This window comes from Strigops habroptila, chromosome 4, assembly GCF_004027225.2.
Source record: "Strigops habroptila isolate Jane chromosome 4, bStrHab1.2.pri, whole genome shotgun sequence".
Lineage (NCBI taxonomy): Eukaryota > Metazoa > Chordata > Aves > Psittaciformes > Psittacidae > Strigops > Strigops habroptila.
In genome coordinates, this window is record NC_046358.1 from 77,311,698 (window position 1) to 77,328,782 (window position 17,085).

Sequence of the window (17,085 nt, forward strand, 5' to 3'; positions counted from 1 at the left end):
ATGACTCACTGCTGTTGATTTGGGCAGAGGCAAGAAAAACAGCCTGAAACACGCCAGTCCAACATTCATATCGTCAGTGATGGGCTGTTAGCTCAGAGCAGCTCCCCATCCCCACCTCCCTCTCCTTCTTTCAGGCCAGCACCACTGAAATTTGTTTTTCTGTGTTCGAAAAGTGATATATTGAAAGCCTTTATATTTGGGAAAGCAGCTTATGTCACTGTCAGAGTTGTCACATTCAAATAGATCACATCTGCATCAACAAAATACCTGGCACAGTTTGACCCTCTAATCTCCCCTGGCAGTATTTCTTTCTTATTTCATGGCTTCTCAAACATCGCCTTTGTCACCGCAGGAAGGAGTTACCTACAGAGCAAGTGCTTATGATAGCTTTTCAGGGCTATTTTTGCAGGGCTGTTTTCCAAAAGCATTCACCCCAGAAGAGATGTTTAAATTAGGGTGAGCTCCCAGGGAGCTATTTCAGCCCAGCACCATGCAGCTGTGGCCAAACCATTGGGCAGGACCATGACCACAATGGAGTTGAACTAAGCATCCATGACCAGTGCTTCCTGGCCAGAGAAGGGCTCACACAGCACAAAGCAACTCCAGTGGGGTTAAAAACACAGCACTGCAGCAGCGGTGGCAGCTGGGCTCCAGCCTAGGTAGGAAACAAGCCGTAAGGTCATGTTTACTACATCCAGCCGTGGCAGCCACGAGTATTCACTTGTATTTCTTCAATAACTTCCAGTTTCTTTTCCTTTTCAAAGGCAAAGGACCATAAATGAGCTATTTAGACCCACACAAATGAAAAAGAAAGGCTGCCATACCAACAAACATCTTCTATGGCTGATGATGCCTTGGAGCTGTCATAGCACAATCCATTTTCTTTGAGAGAAAACACACTGGTGGATTTTGTGGTGATGGATGAATGGATGGAATGATTCATGCTTAGCTCTGGATGGTGCTCACCAGAGAGGAACCAGATATCCTATTTTCTGAAGTTCATTTTTGAAACCTGTTGTGCTTAGTGGTAGCAGCTACCATTTAATCCTGGGCAACACACATAGGGAGAACACTGTATATAAAATAGAGTACTCATGTAAACTCCAGTTTTAAACCCAGGAAGTGCTAATTACGTGGCTCCAGACACGGCAGTGCACCACTGAAGCAAACAGATTAGCCTGAGACTTTCCAGCAGTCAATAATTAATTCTCAAATTTACAGAAAATCTTTATTTGTTGGGTCGAAACACTAAAACCAGATACTTGATCAAGCATTTCGTTTGGAAGCGAGGGATTCCGGTGTCCCGCAGCACAGTTTGCTTGCTTGAATGCTCAGCTTGGGCTGTTGGGAGCCACCACAGTGTCCCTCGCCCAGCACTGAGCATAGGTCAGGACTCTGCCCTCCCACCCAGGGTCTTTTCACACGGTAAAGGGAATAACGCATGGTAATGGGGATAATGGTAAAACCACATAGAACAAACTAGTGCATAAACAACATTTTCCAAGCCAGTACAAGTTGCCCCATGTAATTCCTCTACACCTCTCCCGATTTGCATAGCCAAAAGATGGCAGCACTCTCTCACATATGTGCTGCTGCAAAACCTCCCTCTCCCCTACAAATGCACGCAAACGTGTAGAAATTTAATCCAGTGGCGATGCACATCGGAGGGACATTGTCCTGTCTGGTCTGCTGTAGCACACAGCTACACTAACTGCCGTGGGGCTGTGAGCACACAGGGCAGGGATGATGCTGCTGCCTGCGTACAGTGCCTTGTATAGCAGCACCGACCTTGCCCCCGCCAAGCACTGCCACGCATGCAAGGAGCAGCAGAAATCATTTCACATACACCTGCTCATCGCCATCAGCACTAAGCGGATGCGGTGCTGTCCATCCAGGAGTTTGCTAGGTGTCAGTGAAAGGACTTGTTCTTAATCTTCTGAGTGTTGTTTGGGAAAGAAAAGAAGAACAACAACATCCTTTGCCAGATTTTGGCATCTGGAATGACTCTTCCTTCTCCTTGCTTCCCCTGCCACCCTGTGTGGTGCTGCTCCCAACTGCCCCCCATGCACACCCAAGTGCACCTGCAGAGCACAAGCAGAGAAATTCAAGGAAAACATTCAGTCTTGATTTTTGCCTTTCCCAAGATGATAAATCCACCGTGGGATTCCATATACTTACCTTTGGTTTTTTTCCTCCTACCCTGCACCTGTTTCTTGTCTGTATTTGCTGAGCTCTTTTGTGTGCACCCACAGGAGCCTGCTATGCATTGACCTGCTGGCCCTGGCCAAATCTTGGTTCCTATGGGATCCCACCAGGCTGCTGCTGCTGCCTGAGATCACAGCCATCCCTCCTTCATTCACAATGCTATGCAAACAGAAGAAATCAAGGTTTGATTTCAATAAGTCTCATGCAAAGATTTGCTTCATAATCCCTATGAAAACAGAAGGAATGAAGAGAGGTGGAGAGCTGCAGGGAGATTCAGATTTGCAGATCATGGCACTTGAATGCAGGGGAAAGGCTGGAGGCAGCAGTTCCTCCCCACCACGGGCAATGGGGGTGCCTGCACCCAGAAGAAGCCACTTTATATCGAGAAGCCCATCGGCAACAGGGCATAATGGAGCAACAGAAGCCGTGCTGTGTTAGGATAATCACATCTTCTGTGCATTAAGGTCGAAGTCACGGCTGAGCATTACCAGCCCCCCAGGGGTCAGTCCAGCAGATCCAGAAAGCCCGCAGCAGGGAAGCTACCCTGGCTCTGCAAGTCACCTTGTGCCAGATGAAGGAGAAGAATCTTCGTTTCTCTGAAAGCAGGCTTGGTCACTGCTTTGGAAAGGGACAGACCCTTTACACCCACTCATCGCTGACCATGACCACAGGCAGATTTTTTGGGAACCATGAGCATGACCTGATTCTTCTCTGCTTAATGCTGTCATCAGAAGTAGCAACATTGAAAGGTGTCATTCTGGGAGCTGGGAGGGGAAATACATTCTAATTACAACAAATTTTTACAAAGAAGAGCCTCTCAGGTGAGCCACGTCTGCTCGAGTAGTAGCACCAACCAGAGATGCTCCTTTGCACTGGGTTTTAGGAAGACCTGCAGCTCCTCTCCATCACCTGGAGAGCCTCTGGCTTGAGTTTCCACAGCACACAGCCCACTGCTACCAATATGGGAAATTCAAGTGGAGAAGCAGCTGGGTCAAAAACTAATTAATGACAGCATTAACTAGGGGTGGTAACATGGCCTCACCTACAAATGCCTCTGTGCCACAGCCTCCTTGCCTGCCCCAGGAAGGAAGAGCAGAGCTGGCAGGACCTTTCTACAGGGCACCCACCTCCTCCAGGAGTCTGTGGGAGCCACCTTTGGTGAGAAACATTTAAGATTAACATTAAAGATGCTTAAAAACAGTGCATCGAATGTTTTCCTTAGCACAGAAAACTTGCCACGTGGCAGCTGCTCATTAAGCATGACTGCTTTCTGTCCTCTGCTCTGCAAGGGCATTTACTGGCCCAGCTGCTGCTCTCTGGCACAAGCACTCAGAGCAAGGTGTGCTAAAAACCCACATCCAGTCTTTACAAAACAAGGAATCTGAGCTTTGGACTAACTGCAAATAAAAGCTGTCATAAAACACACCGAGCATGCTTGGTTTAGTGTTTTCTCCTTGATTTCCTGCGGATCTGATGAGTTTCCATTACAGGGCTCCCTAAGCTATGGCGGCAGATGCCATGTCTGCAACTCCATGCAGTCACATCCTTTCTCCTCCTTTTTCTCGGTATTTTCCACGCTGTTTGAGCAGCCCCCAGGGCTTGACACTGTCCAAGGGCCAGCATCAGTGCACTGTCCCTGCAGGTGCTGCTGTCGCCCTCGGGGCAAGCCGAGCTGATGCTCCCCTTTGGGGCTGTGCAGCCAGGTCACTCTGTACCATCCAGGGAAGCCTCACCGTGGGGTAGCCCTGGTGCAATGTGGAGTGCCACCAGACTGGGAATAAGATGTCTCCAGTAGCAGGGAAGCCTCTGTGACACTGCTTGTGAAATATCTCAGCCTCACTGATTTTTGGGCTTCCTTAAAAGTCCCTGCATTGGTCCAGCACTGGCAGGAGTGACAAGGACACACCAGGCACTGCCTTACCCTCTGGGAAGCCAAGGAGAGCCCAGTGTTTCTACCCAGGCTGAATTTGGCCTGCAGCCCCAGCATGACCTCAGCAGCTTCGCTAGGGGACGAGCAGCAGCAAACATTACAGCGACCTGCCATGGAAATAGGATCTTTATCATCTCTCTTGCAAAACACAGAGCATAACATTGCCTCAGTTTGCTTACGCTGGCAGGCATTTCATTTAGTCTCTGTTGGTACTTGAGGGTGCCTTGTCTGGATTAATGGAAAAACCAAACACCCAGAGCCATTTGGAAATTATAAGTGCAAAATGAGCATAATAGAAAAACAGGAGTGCAATATTGTCTCTGTATTTTCAGATGTGCTGCAAGGAGCAGAGTGAACATTATCACAGTACCCATCTGTAACTCGTCTTACAGGCTCCTCTGATGCTCAGCTTGTGCTGAAGTGTTCAGAGAAAGCAGAGACCTGAGCTGCTCTCCTAAGAAAAAGGACCAACAGATCTAATCCCTGACGGATTTTTATAAGCGATAGAAACTGCCTCTCTCAGATCACAGTGTGGCATTGCTGCAACTCCAGGCAGGCATTGAGCAGCATTTCAGGCTTTGCAGAGCAGGTCTCTGCAGGGAGGCAAGTGGCCCTGGGTGAACCAGCCACTGCAGGAGCCGCCACATCCTCCCCAGGACACCCCACACTTCATCCTGGCCACCTCAGCAAGCACCATGGCCTGGGTGCAAGGATGTCACTGATAAATACAGGTTCCCTGGGAACTCAGCTGCCTGGGGAGAAAGAAAGCCCAAGCAAGACAAATTGTTATTCGTGGTAGCAATCAATAAACTCCAAGAAAAGGCAGAGGCCAGTGGCAGTCATGGTTTAATAACAGTGATTTTAGGCTCTGTTTTTAAACTGCTTATTTAGTATTGCAGAAGGGATTTTGTAATGAAAATAGAGATCTTTCTCAGTCTGGCATATGGAAGCTGTGCTCTTTTACACCCTCGGCATTGCCAGGTAAGTAAGAGAAGGGGTATAAGGTAAATCAGTGCAGAATTTGACTCCATGAAAAGTCTGTCATTAGCAGAGAACTCGGTTCACCAAATCAGCTAGTGGGGACAAATAATTTAACTAGAAAAAAACACTGCAAGAGCAATTCAGAGAACTAGAGAGGAAACTGCTTTTGTTTTTCAATCATCAGTTTCACACTGACAACTGTATTGCATTCTTCTGGGCTTGCTCGCTGGTACTCCCTGTCTCACAGAGATTTTTCACTGTGAGCATTTTCCCATGCAGAATGCTTCAGTCTTTTTAATTTTTCATGTACTTACCTCTCTCTGCTGGAAAGATCCCAATCAGGTTTAATTTTCAGGTTTATTTTCCCCATCCCTGCTCTGATGGAGCTCTGGGTTTTGCTGTACCTCTGGCTGCAACTTCTCCTCTGCAGCATCTTATCCAAACCACTGCTATTTGTTTTACTCCAGCCAGAAAACTAGTCCCTCACCTAATTCTTGTATGAAAGGAAGAGAATGGTAATAAATGGTGAGCCATTACCATTCCAACCACTTGGGAAGTCCTTGCTGTAAAGCAGCTTTCTTCACCCTTGCTGCCAAGGCAGCGCTGCGCAGACTGGCGTGTGCAGGGCAGGTACCTGTGACAGCCCTGTCAAGAAGCTATAGCTTCTTATCTTATCTCGGAGCCTTCACTTAGCAAAAAGATGTCACTGGGCCAAGTTCAGATCACATAACAATTGTGATGATGGCAAAGGAATTGGAAAATAAATCAGCCCTATCTTTTTTTCCTAGCTTTGCCTTGAAGGTTGAAGGTGATAATACAAAAAAACCAATCACACACGAAAAAATCCCCACACAGATCAAGTTTGGGGTGAAATTCAGGGCCAGCGTTAGCACCAATTTCCAGCCCCTCAGACCCCCACACTTGGTTTTTCAGACCCACAGAGACCAGGGGAGGTAAGTAGATTTCATCAAAACTGCCATAATCCACAAGAATGAGGACATTTCAGAGTCATTTCTGCTTCGAAAGGCTTGGCGAAGTTTTGAAAGCTGAGGCTTTTTTATAGAGGCAAACCTGCCACGCAAATAGGATTCTCTCTCCCAAACTATGAAAACCCACCAAATAAGGACAGTAGCTGGATTTCAACCCAGCTGAGGGACACCTCCAGCCCTGTGGTCTGGCTCAAGCCCCAGCAAAGCCCATGGGATTTCGACTGCCTTGGACCAGACCTTGCGCAGGAACACGGATGCTCCGAGTCCATCACTGCTCTTTCAGGGCTACCTTCCTGGACCAAACCCAACTCCATGGCACCAGTTCCACCACCACATCGTCACCCTAAATGGTCATATGTTATTGACAACTACAAGATCCAAGCTGGAGACGGCCTCGTTTCAGTGGAGGGAGCCGTGATTCATCCCCTATGGCCTATAGCTCATACAGCATATGGCAATGCTTTTTTAGAAACCAAGGATGGAGAGAGGTAGAGACAGCACGTGCCAAACCAGGGAGTGTGGCAAGACACCCATCTGGTGATGAAGTCTGCACGTGGCTGCAGATCGGCCCCCTGCATTCTTCTGTGCCTGGTAGGGACAAGTGGACCCTGGAAAAGCCACCACAGCTCCTCTCCATCCTGGCTTTCTCACCCATGTGAGCCGCACTAATAATGCTCAGTCTGCTTAGAAGATACCCATAGCAAACCATGTATCTCTTGGTAAATTAAGAGACATTCTACCTTGCAAAAACTCTTCAGGTGGCTCCTTCTCCTGTCCTGGATGGTCTCACTTCTCCCGAGATGCTGACAGGCAGATTTAGCCCAAACTGCAGACGGACTATAGTTTCAACTGCACAAACATAAATCTAGAAGCAATTTCACCGCCATTGACAGAGTTGTTCTGGGTTCCTTCCAGCATGCTAGAAACGAGAATCTGGCCCAGGACATGGGCAGAGATAGATGACTTGTCAATATGTCATTGAGCCTGTCTTCTCCTAATCTTTTTATTGAGGAACGATCTACCATTGCTAATATCTTAGTGCCTTCTTCTGAGGACTGCATTTGCAGCACACAAGGCTCTGGGTCAGCGCCACCACTGCGAGCCCCAGTGCAACGTCAACACAAGCTGGGGCAAATCCCATTTAAATGGGACTACTCTGGTGTGGGACTAAGTCATTTAAAGAAATCACAAAGAGTATCCAGGAGTACAAGCGTTCAATAATTCATCGGTGATGGCCGAAACTAATTTAACCCTGCGGTTGTGGAAGTGGCACTTAATTAGCATTCTTATTGCAGAGCCACACACTGATCGTTCAAAATCGTATTCAGAAAGCGGCCAGAGGAAATCATACTGATGCCAGAGACTGGGATGCAGTCAGAGATGCAGTGAAGATGTGCCGTGCTATGTGCATAAGAATAACTTGCCATACGATAGCCTACAACAGCCACAGCCTCGTCGAGAAGGACACTCAACTTATGAGAGCTGAGCACCACGGAGTAAACAGCTGCTCCTGACCCAGCACAGCTCCCAGTCATAGCAGGTCCTGGAAAAACCACCTGGCCAGAGATAAGGCAGATTTGATTTCTGGTTGATAGAGCCAAGATTTGATCCCCGAAGCACATGATGTCAAACCTGTTGTCCAGCTCTGCCTGGGACTCCAGGAGGCACCAGCAATGCAAACTTTCAGCGCTGTTTCCCCCAGGGTGATGAACACCACAGAGGTGAACTTACTTCTCATACTCCACCCTACCTTTTAATCAAATCTGACATCAGTTTGTTTGATAAAGCTGCATGCGAGATTACCTCTGCTTTGCTTCTTAGGATGGACAAGCACAAGGTCTATTCACCATGCTGGAGGGGACACCAGAGCCCAGTGACCAACATGAGCTGCCCCCAGAAAGCTGGTGCTTGTGTTCCCAGAAGTGATGAAGGGCTGAGCCAGAATATGCCTGGGATGGATCCTCAGCAGACCCCAGCATGCTCCCAGGCAGGTGCAGCTGCCAGCTGTTGTCCAGCTCTGTGCCTGGCTCCCTTGGCCCCTCTTGTGCATCTCAGAGGTCACCTGCTTGGTAAGCTGCCATCCCACAGCTCCCCCCAGGTCAAAACAAGGGCCAGAGCCCCCAGTGCACTCAAGCTGCTTGGTGCCGTTTCAGGGAGCCTGAGCAAGCACCATCACGAAATGTACTAAATTAGTTTGTCCACTGAATCAGTGGTGCTTTAAGCACACATTGAGAACCTTGGGGCTGACAGGCACATGTATGTGCTGAGCTCCATTTAAAATTAAAAAGCCTCTAAAGTGAGTGGCTAAGGTACAGGTTAAAATAATTTGAATTGTGTGGCCCCAGCTCCCTTGTACAATCCCTTGAACAACATTGAACCTTTCTGCACACCCAAACTTTCCCCTGTGAGTCAGGGAGGACTGAAATGCAGCCAGGCTCTGTCCCCACACACACCCAGCTCCAAAATCGGCAAAGACCTGTTATTTCCAGTAGATCCACAATAATAAGCATGGGATTAGAGGAGAGAAGAAAATAAAAGGCAGAACTCCATATGCAAAACTAGTCAGGTGGATGTCTCAGTCTCCCAGCAGAGCTGAGCCACACAAATGGCCACTTATCCATGGGCCTGTTCCCAGCTCCTGGCTGCTCACAAAATTCCCATAAGTAGAATTATCCCCAAACCCATAAATACTCATTGCTGCCAAAAACCTTATTAAGTATTGGGCCTTCTTCCTATAAGCCATTCTCAGGAGAGCACAGAGTGCTCGTCCTTCAGCTCAGCCAGCTAATCAGGCTAATGAGGCGATACGCACCGCGACTTCCTACAGTGTATAATCAGCCTGAAATTAGGTTTTAGCGTAAATCTTACCAAGAATGTCACTTGGAACTTCAAAATGATGTAATTGGACTCTTCTGCAGAAGAAATGTCCAAGGGAGAGACCTCATTGCTGGTTACACTGCATGGGGTAGGGAAAAGGGAGAATGAGATGTGGGACGTGGAGAAGATGTGTGTGTGTGTACATGAAATGGTTAGGGTATAATAGTAATGCAATACATAAATATCTAAGTGTGTATTTATATATGGTTAAACATGTATATGTTATGGGGGGTGGTGGTGTATGTGATTTAGTGTTTTCACTAGGCTTGCTAGAGACTGAGTGTTTGCAGGATGCTCCAGAGAAGTCGTTTTGAAACTGCAGTTCAGGAGAAAACAACAAACAGAAAATGGGAGGAACATTATTCTCTTTCAACCTACATTTGGTACCCTTGAACTAACATATTATCTGCTATTCTATCTACTATCTGTTGTTTAAAGTCACACTTCAGGTGATGTTTTGGAGGCAGGAGCTCCACAAATGTTAGGGAAAACATATTTCATCTTGTAAATAAAGGTACCATTTTAAAAAGAGCATATTGCCTTCATCCAAGGTGGGGTTCAGACAGCCCAGACAGAGCATTTGGCTTCCCAAAATAAACTCAACACTGATCTCCTCCTGTTTGACTCTGCATTTCCACTTGCAGGGGGCACCTGTTGCAAGGTTTGTTTTCTCCAACACCTGAACAAGGTCTGTGCAAAAGACAAAGAGCAGGGCTTTGGGATGTGCTGCCCTGGCAGCCCACATGAGGGGTGGTGGTTGCTCTCTCCCTGAGCTGCAGCCATACTCCATGATCATTCTGCACATCCCAAAATAGCTCCCTTGTCCTCTTCCGCTTCTCTTTTGTGAGACAGAACATCTGGGGAGGGATCCCCTTTCCCCGTCTGTGAGAAGAATTTCAACACTTTTTCCTTATTAGAAATTTGTTAAGCATGGTATATCTAAAAATGCCCATAAGAAAAGCAATATATGCTTTAAACACACATAGATACTAAATCCATTGCATTAGGGTGCAGCCATTTGGCACATGCCATTAATTGTGTAGGTTCCCTTAGTGAGCACAGACAAGGCTGCTGACAGTGCTGGAAAATTCAGACATATCCCCCAAATGGCATATTAATAATGAGATCTTTCAAAGGAGGATCCGTGACTCATCGAGAAGAAAAATGGGTCATTCACTGCACTGAGCCTCTTGAACAAAACAGCAGCTTTTTTTGGGCTTGCTCGGTTTAAACCAGAAAAATGGAGAAAGTAATACAAGAAAGGATGCAACTGCTGTAGCTGCCAGATGATATGAGCAGTCTAAAACTGGCGGTTTAGAGTTAAAACCCCACCCTTACAGGCATTTTGTGCCTTGTGTGGTTGTATGCTAAAACCAGGAGTGGAACAAACTGCAAGCACTCTTCACCATCACCTCACCCTGCTCAACCCAAAGCTACAAACTCACCAGTCCTTCCCCAGAAGTCGCATCCTGAGGGTCCCAGCGTTGAAGGGACCAAACCCACCAGCACTGGGATGCTGTGGGAGCCCAATGGTTACTGTCCTGGCAGTCGTCCCTGCAAGGTGCAGCAGGCAGCACCCAGGGGCTCAGGAAAAAGGTGCAGTGAAAGATGAATTTACTGTATATGCAGAATACACCCAAAAATGTCAAATCCAAGCAAGGATTTAGGTAGCCTGCCTGCATTACTGCCAGAGTGGGAGCTGCTCTGTGTTACCTGTGTGGCTGTGGGGCACAGGGTAACAGATAACGTTGAAATCCCAGTCAGACCAGGTATGCACGGGGGATTGGAGGGATCCTGTGCACAGCTACATGCAGCCCCCCAGACAGCTACAGCAGATCACTTGATGGAGTCAATGGAGAAAAAGGGCAGGTTACAAAGCTGACATTTAAAATTTCATTAGAAATGTTAATCTTATTGCTATTACCAGATACTAATCACTTTCACAACCCAACTAAATCAAGGGTAACTATCCATACTAGATTAATACGTTCATCATTTGCATTCAGCATTTATTTGAGACCATGACTTCATATGATGCTTTGAAGATTAATAAAGGCCACGGCCCTTTCCTGTGAGTGCTCGCCCTCCACACTGACGAAATACCACGTTTAATTGCTCTAACCCTCACTGCTGCCATTTCCTTCCGTTCCCTCTGCCTGTCAACTTCATGTTCAGTGACTGCTGGGTGCAGCCCATGGCTGGTGGTGGGGTGATGGAGGAGGCTGGCCATGATGGAGAGCACGATGTCAAGCAGCCCATGTGCTCCACACTGGCACTGGTGCCAGCACTGCTGAGCAGACTGGGAGCCCACAAAGGCATTGTGTCCTCACGCAGACAAACTGCACAAACAACTTCTATCTACAGACCTGCCACAATGTCCTGCTTCCTAATTTAATTATATCAATGAGATAAAAGAGGAATTAGTGGCAAGTGGATTTTTGCCATTAAACAAATACTTGACAGTGAATGCAGAGCTCTTAAACTGCTACTGGATTGTGGGTCAATTGACTTTCATGAACCAATGTCCATTGAGTCTAAACAGCATCCAAATGAAATTAATTTTGTCTTCAGCATTAAAAAAAAGGAAGCTTTCCCTGTGTTCTTTTACAGCCATCTCTGGAAATTCAAGCTGGCGCCGCAGCACCAACCTTTCCCAGTGCTCCGCAGTGAGCGATATCTTTGCAATACAAAAAGTAGTAAATATTTGATCTAAGCTGGCATTTTCCCAAACCTCAAAGTGTCCACACACTCTGGAAGCGGAGGATGGTGATTATTTCCCTGGGAGCAGGACTCAGTCTTCCCATCTCAGCCGGTGGGTGCTGCTCCTCCAGCCACAAAGCTCCTGCCTCATCTTCTAGTCACACAAGGAGACTGGTGGTTCCTCGAACTACCTCTGAGTTAGTTAAACCTCCTCACATTCCTACCTCATGGCAGATTTCCAAGCACAGCCAAAGAATATTTTACTCAAGTCCTCTTGCTACAGAGGTGCAAGAAGAAAGCTTCTCCTGCAAGCCTTCCCCTGTCCCATCCTTAGCAAGGTCTCCCATGGCAAGTGACTCAGATTTTGTGTTATCCCAAGCAAACTGCATGAGTACAAATGGATGTCAGAGGGGATGAGCAGAGCAAGCACACACTTCCTAGGCAAGGGGTTATGCTGGGTTTCTGTGGGGGGGATGCAGTTACAACACACACCACACTCGAGCAAAGCAGATTTCCAAATGGGAACTTAAGAACAGCACCACTCGCTGTGATACAGCCCTGACAGACAATGATCTGTCGGCCTGCTGGCAAAGAGCTCCACAAACGATGCAATCAACAGCCCAGCATAATTTTTAAGAAACACAAATGAGCAAATACCCCGTTGCCATGGTAACCCCAAGAGCCGGACTAGACAGTTTTGCAGATCACCCAATTCAGCTACATTTTGCCAATGCAGTAGGACTGCAGCTCCAGGAACCTCATTTGGGGACAGCAACCACATATTGCTGAGGCGTACCAGCTCTTTCAGCAATCTGCCCAAAGAAGCTTCACGCTCAGTGACTCCAGGGGATTCACGCTCATGGTGCCAGTTGGGATGCATTTCTGTCACACATCATCTCCACTTTGGCTCCATGGCCTTCAAGGCTGACTGGGTTTAGGAGCAGAAACCACAGCAGGAGTTGTGCTCTTGTTAGATCTATGCTTTACTTCTGATCAGCAGTGTCTCTGGCAATTTGCACCCAGGAATGAGAGTTTCCAGCCAAGTTACCAAGCCCCGAAAAGCAAACGCAGTTAATAAAAAAACTTTACCATCCTTTTTGGGTGGCTATGCCACAGAGACCTGTGCCAGAAGCGGGACAGGGCTGCTGACCCATAGCCAGTTTTCCCATAAAGCCTGGAAATCCTGGGCTACAAAAGAGAGGGCGACTTTGGAGATGCTAATAAGGAAGTAAAATGAGTCCTGGTGCTGGCATGAGGCAGCTCCTGTGTGAGCCAGCCCTTTCCTGGGGTTCCTCAGCCCCTCTCCAGGGAGAATGTTGCTGCTTGAAGTTTCACTGAGCCTTTGACATTAAAAAAAGTGCCATCACACTCCAGCAGCTTGCATGGTTTATAAACCCACCTTCAATCATACCTCTGGCCCTTCTCTTGATGGCCATCTCAGCTGAGTCACCTGCCCAGCTGGGGGTGGTCAAGCACAGCCGTGCCCAAGGGATGCATTTCCCAGCAGGTTTGTCCCTGCTGGCTCCCACCATGCCACTCATTCCCTGGCAGCAGCAGGGAGCAGCTGGTGCGAGGTGGAATGGGAAAACCCCCCCACAGAACAGAAGGATCATCTTGGTTAAGCCAACATCTGCTGGGACCCACACAGCACAGGTCCGAATCCTGCTTGCCTTCTTTGTGTACTGCCACACACATTTGGGATGCACTAAAGCTGAGGGGTTTAACGCTAACACCATAACACAGACAGGTAACATCAGGTATCACACGTTTTTGTGTTTCGGGGTTCTTTTTGGTGATGGACTGCACTGCCACAGCCAGTAAATGTCTATAATTTTCTCACTGAAAAGAAGGCTGGAAGCCTTTTTTTGGCCCTGAGATATTTTTGTTCTCTTGTCAAAGGGAAACGCTCTGCAGCATCCTTGCCCTGGGGCAGGAGCTGCGCTGCTACTCGGGCAATTAAAACCATGGGAAACCAGGGAGGGGGAAAGAGGATGCACTAGATAAAGCTCACAATTCAGCTGTGCAGGCCTTATCCTCCCAGAAAATTTCAGGGTAAAAAAGTCATACTGAATAAACAGAGGGAAGGACAGTTCAGCTGAGCTCAGCTCATCCTAGCCAGATGTCTGAGCAGTCGAGATTAGAAACTGGGGAGGAAAATCATCACCAGGCCGCCTGCACCAGGGCAGGGTAGCGCCAGTGCAGCACTTCTGTTTGCAGGTCTCATCCCTGGACATCCAGCAGAATACTTCAGGAAATAAATTATAACAGTAGGGGAAAAAGGGAATCAGAGAGCAAATGGTGCAGGCAGACCCATCTCTCCCACGTGCCATGCCATGTCCACTCTCTCTGCAGGGGCTGGGGTAATATTGTCTCTACAGACCAAGAAATGGGGTGTAGGAGGGTAAAGGCGTTTGTCACCAATAGGCAATTATTTTTGTTCACTCCCAAGCTACATCGCACACTCCTCACGCTTACCTCAACTTTCATACATCACAAAGTAAGATGTTCAGCTCCTAAGGAACTCAGTGATATCAAAGAGCCCTCAGGTATCAGTTGCTTGTGATGTGCAGGAGAGCTGTGGGAGAGCCCTGCTGCTGCCAGGTTTCCCACTGTCTGCACCATATGGCAAGTCAGGATGGAGAAATTCAAGATAACAGGGGAGTCAGGGGTTATGGGACAGAGAGCACAGAAAAATAAAGTTAAGTTCAGCCTGAAGAGCCAGAGCTCCTCCCGGCCACCCAAAGGCTTGGACTCATCCATGCTGAGGGAAAGGGCACGTTCCATCTTCCATCAAGCACTGATCCACTCACTAGAAGATCCACTAGAAGAAGTTCATTAAGGAGGTGAAAACTCCTGTTGTTTTCTGGATTTTTTTTGATTACTGTGAAACAGAAGACACTATCAAGGAGAGAGGACTGTTTTTTAAGTAAGGCCCCTGGAGTCAGGGGAGAAAGTTGAGGGGGGCAGGAAAAACGAAGACCCTATTAACTTCGGTCCTGACTTTCAGGTCACGCATATTCAGTTCTTTTTACCTGGAAATAAAGACGTTAATTGGAGCTGACAGCTTTCACAGGTTTCTGCATTAGCAATATTTTTAGCCCCAGTAGGGCCCAAGTCTTCAAACACTTTCCCAAGGGAAGGTTTTAACCTTTCTTTTGAAACATCTCATGCCACTCGAAGTGAAAAAAAGAAGAGAGTTTTTTGGCTCGAGGCACACTGAGCCCCAGCCGTGCCAAACTCCTGGCTCCTCTGAACAGGGGAACAGGAGGAACAGGGATAGGAAACTGGGGAGAGGCAGCCTAGAGCAGAGCCTGGCACGGCGCAGCCGCATCACTCCTCCAGCTCCCCAAGCCTCCCTGCCCTGGTGATGGGCTCTGGGCATGGCTGAGCCCCAGGGGGGTTCTGTGGGGTTTCTGGCTCTGGTCCCTGTCACGAGGCTGATCTTCACCACAGAGACAGAACCATATTCCAGCACTCAGAACCAGGAGTCAATCAGACACATGTCCCGTGCCATGCAGATGGCCAGCCATGCTGTCCTCATGCCAGCAGTGGGCTCAGGACCCATCCATGGGTGGTCTCTAGAGCAGTGACCAAAATGTTTCCTTAAGCCCTTTTTCTGCCACAGATCAGATCCTACACAACAGTATTTTGTTAGCTTGTTAGATACAAGTACTCTTCTTTTTTTGCAGCTGGTTTCTTTTCATACTGTTATTATCCATATGTAATTTATTGTCTTCAGATGGAGAAAAAGCCTCAAAGAAACCACATTCAGTGCTGTCTCCTGCCTAGGATTGAAAACTAGGCAAATTGCTTATTTTCTGCATAAATATATGGAAATATATTTATCTATATAAATATGTGGCTAGTGTGCATATATATATGCGCCATTAAAAATAATATGATTTTATTTACATGTATTATCCATGTATATATAAAAATACATAATCAGGGATGACAGGATTTCTTATTTTAGAAACCTGCTCCAACACACACATTCCACTTACACCACCACTATTATTCCCACCAAATTGTGCAGTTTTAACCTGAGTGGAAGCGTATTTTAGCTGAAAGCTGCGCTGACACCTGAGGAAGCAGCCACAAACTCCTAGCAGAGCCTCAGTTATTTACATCATTGTATCCAACGTAATCACTCTGGAAAATCTCAGTTTTGAAATCTTATGTTTCTAAGGTGGTGACATCATGGGAGACCAGACACGTTTATGAGGATGCCTTTACTCATCTTTGCAGGCAGTGGCTGAGATGGGGCAGCCCAGGGCTACCCTGGCTGCTTTGGTGCTGTGAGACCCTGGAGCTTTGCTGGAGCAGGGACAGAAGGGACACATCACTCCCAAGAGAGGGCAGGGACCAGAGGGGGAGGCAGCCCCCTCTGCACAGGGCTTCTTGCAAAGCCACCTGGATGCCATGGGGCTGTGTGGGACTGGAGGTCACATCCCAGGGGTGCTGCAGGGTGCACTGGATTTATTGCTTTTGACTGAGTCCAGCAGTGCCCTTGCAGCCACATCCCCTGGAGGAGAAGCATGGTTTTGCCTCAATAGTGCTGCCCTTCCCTTGGGCCTTGGCACCATCACTGCACTTGCACCCCACTTGCACCGAAGCCCTGCAAATTCACCCTCATGTAAGGACAGGGTCCCGCCTCCCTGCTAAGTAACACAGACAAGGCACACCGGGGCCACCACCACAACCACACACATCTCCTCAGACGTGATTTACCTGGAAGATAAAAGCACCTCTGTGGTGCCAGCACAGAATAGGACATCAGCAGTGACTGTTGGAACAAATGTCATCTCAGTAGGAAACATGGTCACACCAAAAGCTGTGAGCTCTCCCCACCAGCGAAGTCTTGTGAGGGCAGGCTGACCCTCAGCTGGTGCACATCAACCTTCACCTTCCTTCGTTGTAGTTCATTCAGCCCAAAGCAACCAGGACCAAACCCCACTCACCTGCTGTGGGCAGGAATGTTGTGAACGTGTGGGTTGCTGAGTGACTCCATACGGTGATGCCATCTGGTTGATGGGGCCAGATGAAGGGCAGGGGGTGCACACAGGCTGCCCTGGGGACCCAAAAACCAGTGGGGTCAATAAAACGAACTCTCCCAGGGATTTGATTCCCCAAGACACCTTTTTAATACAGAGCAGATTGGGGTAAAACCAGGTCCTTTAGCAAGAGACCCCGTGTCCTGGGCAGTCACTGCTACTAGAGTGCTAGAAAGCTGGAGGAGCCTCCATCTGCTGTTTGCTGTTTATTTTAGAGAAGAGAAAAATAACACACAGAAGAGGCATTTTGTATAACTTAGCAGAAAATAACACTTTTCCTCCAGTCTTCACAAGTGAACCGGCAGAATAATTTCCTACATATGGCTACTTTTTGGTGCTAACAGTTTGG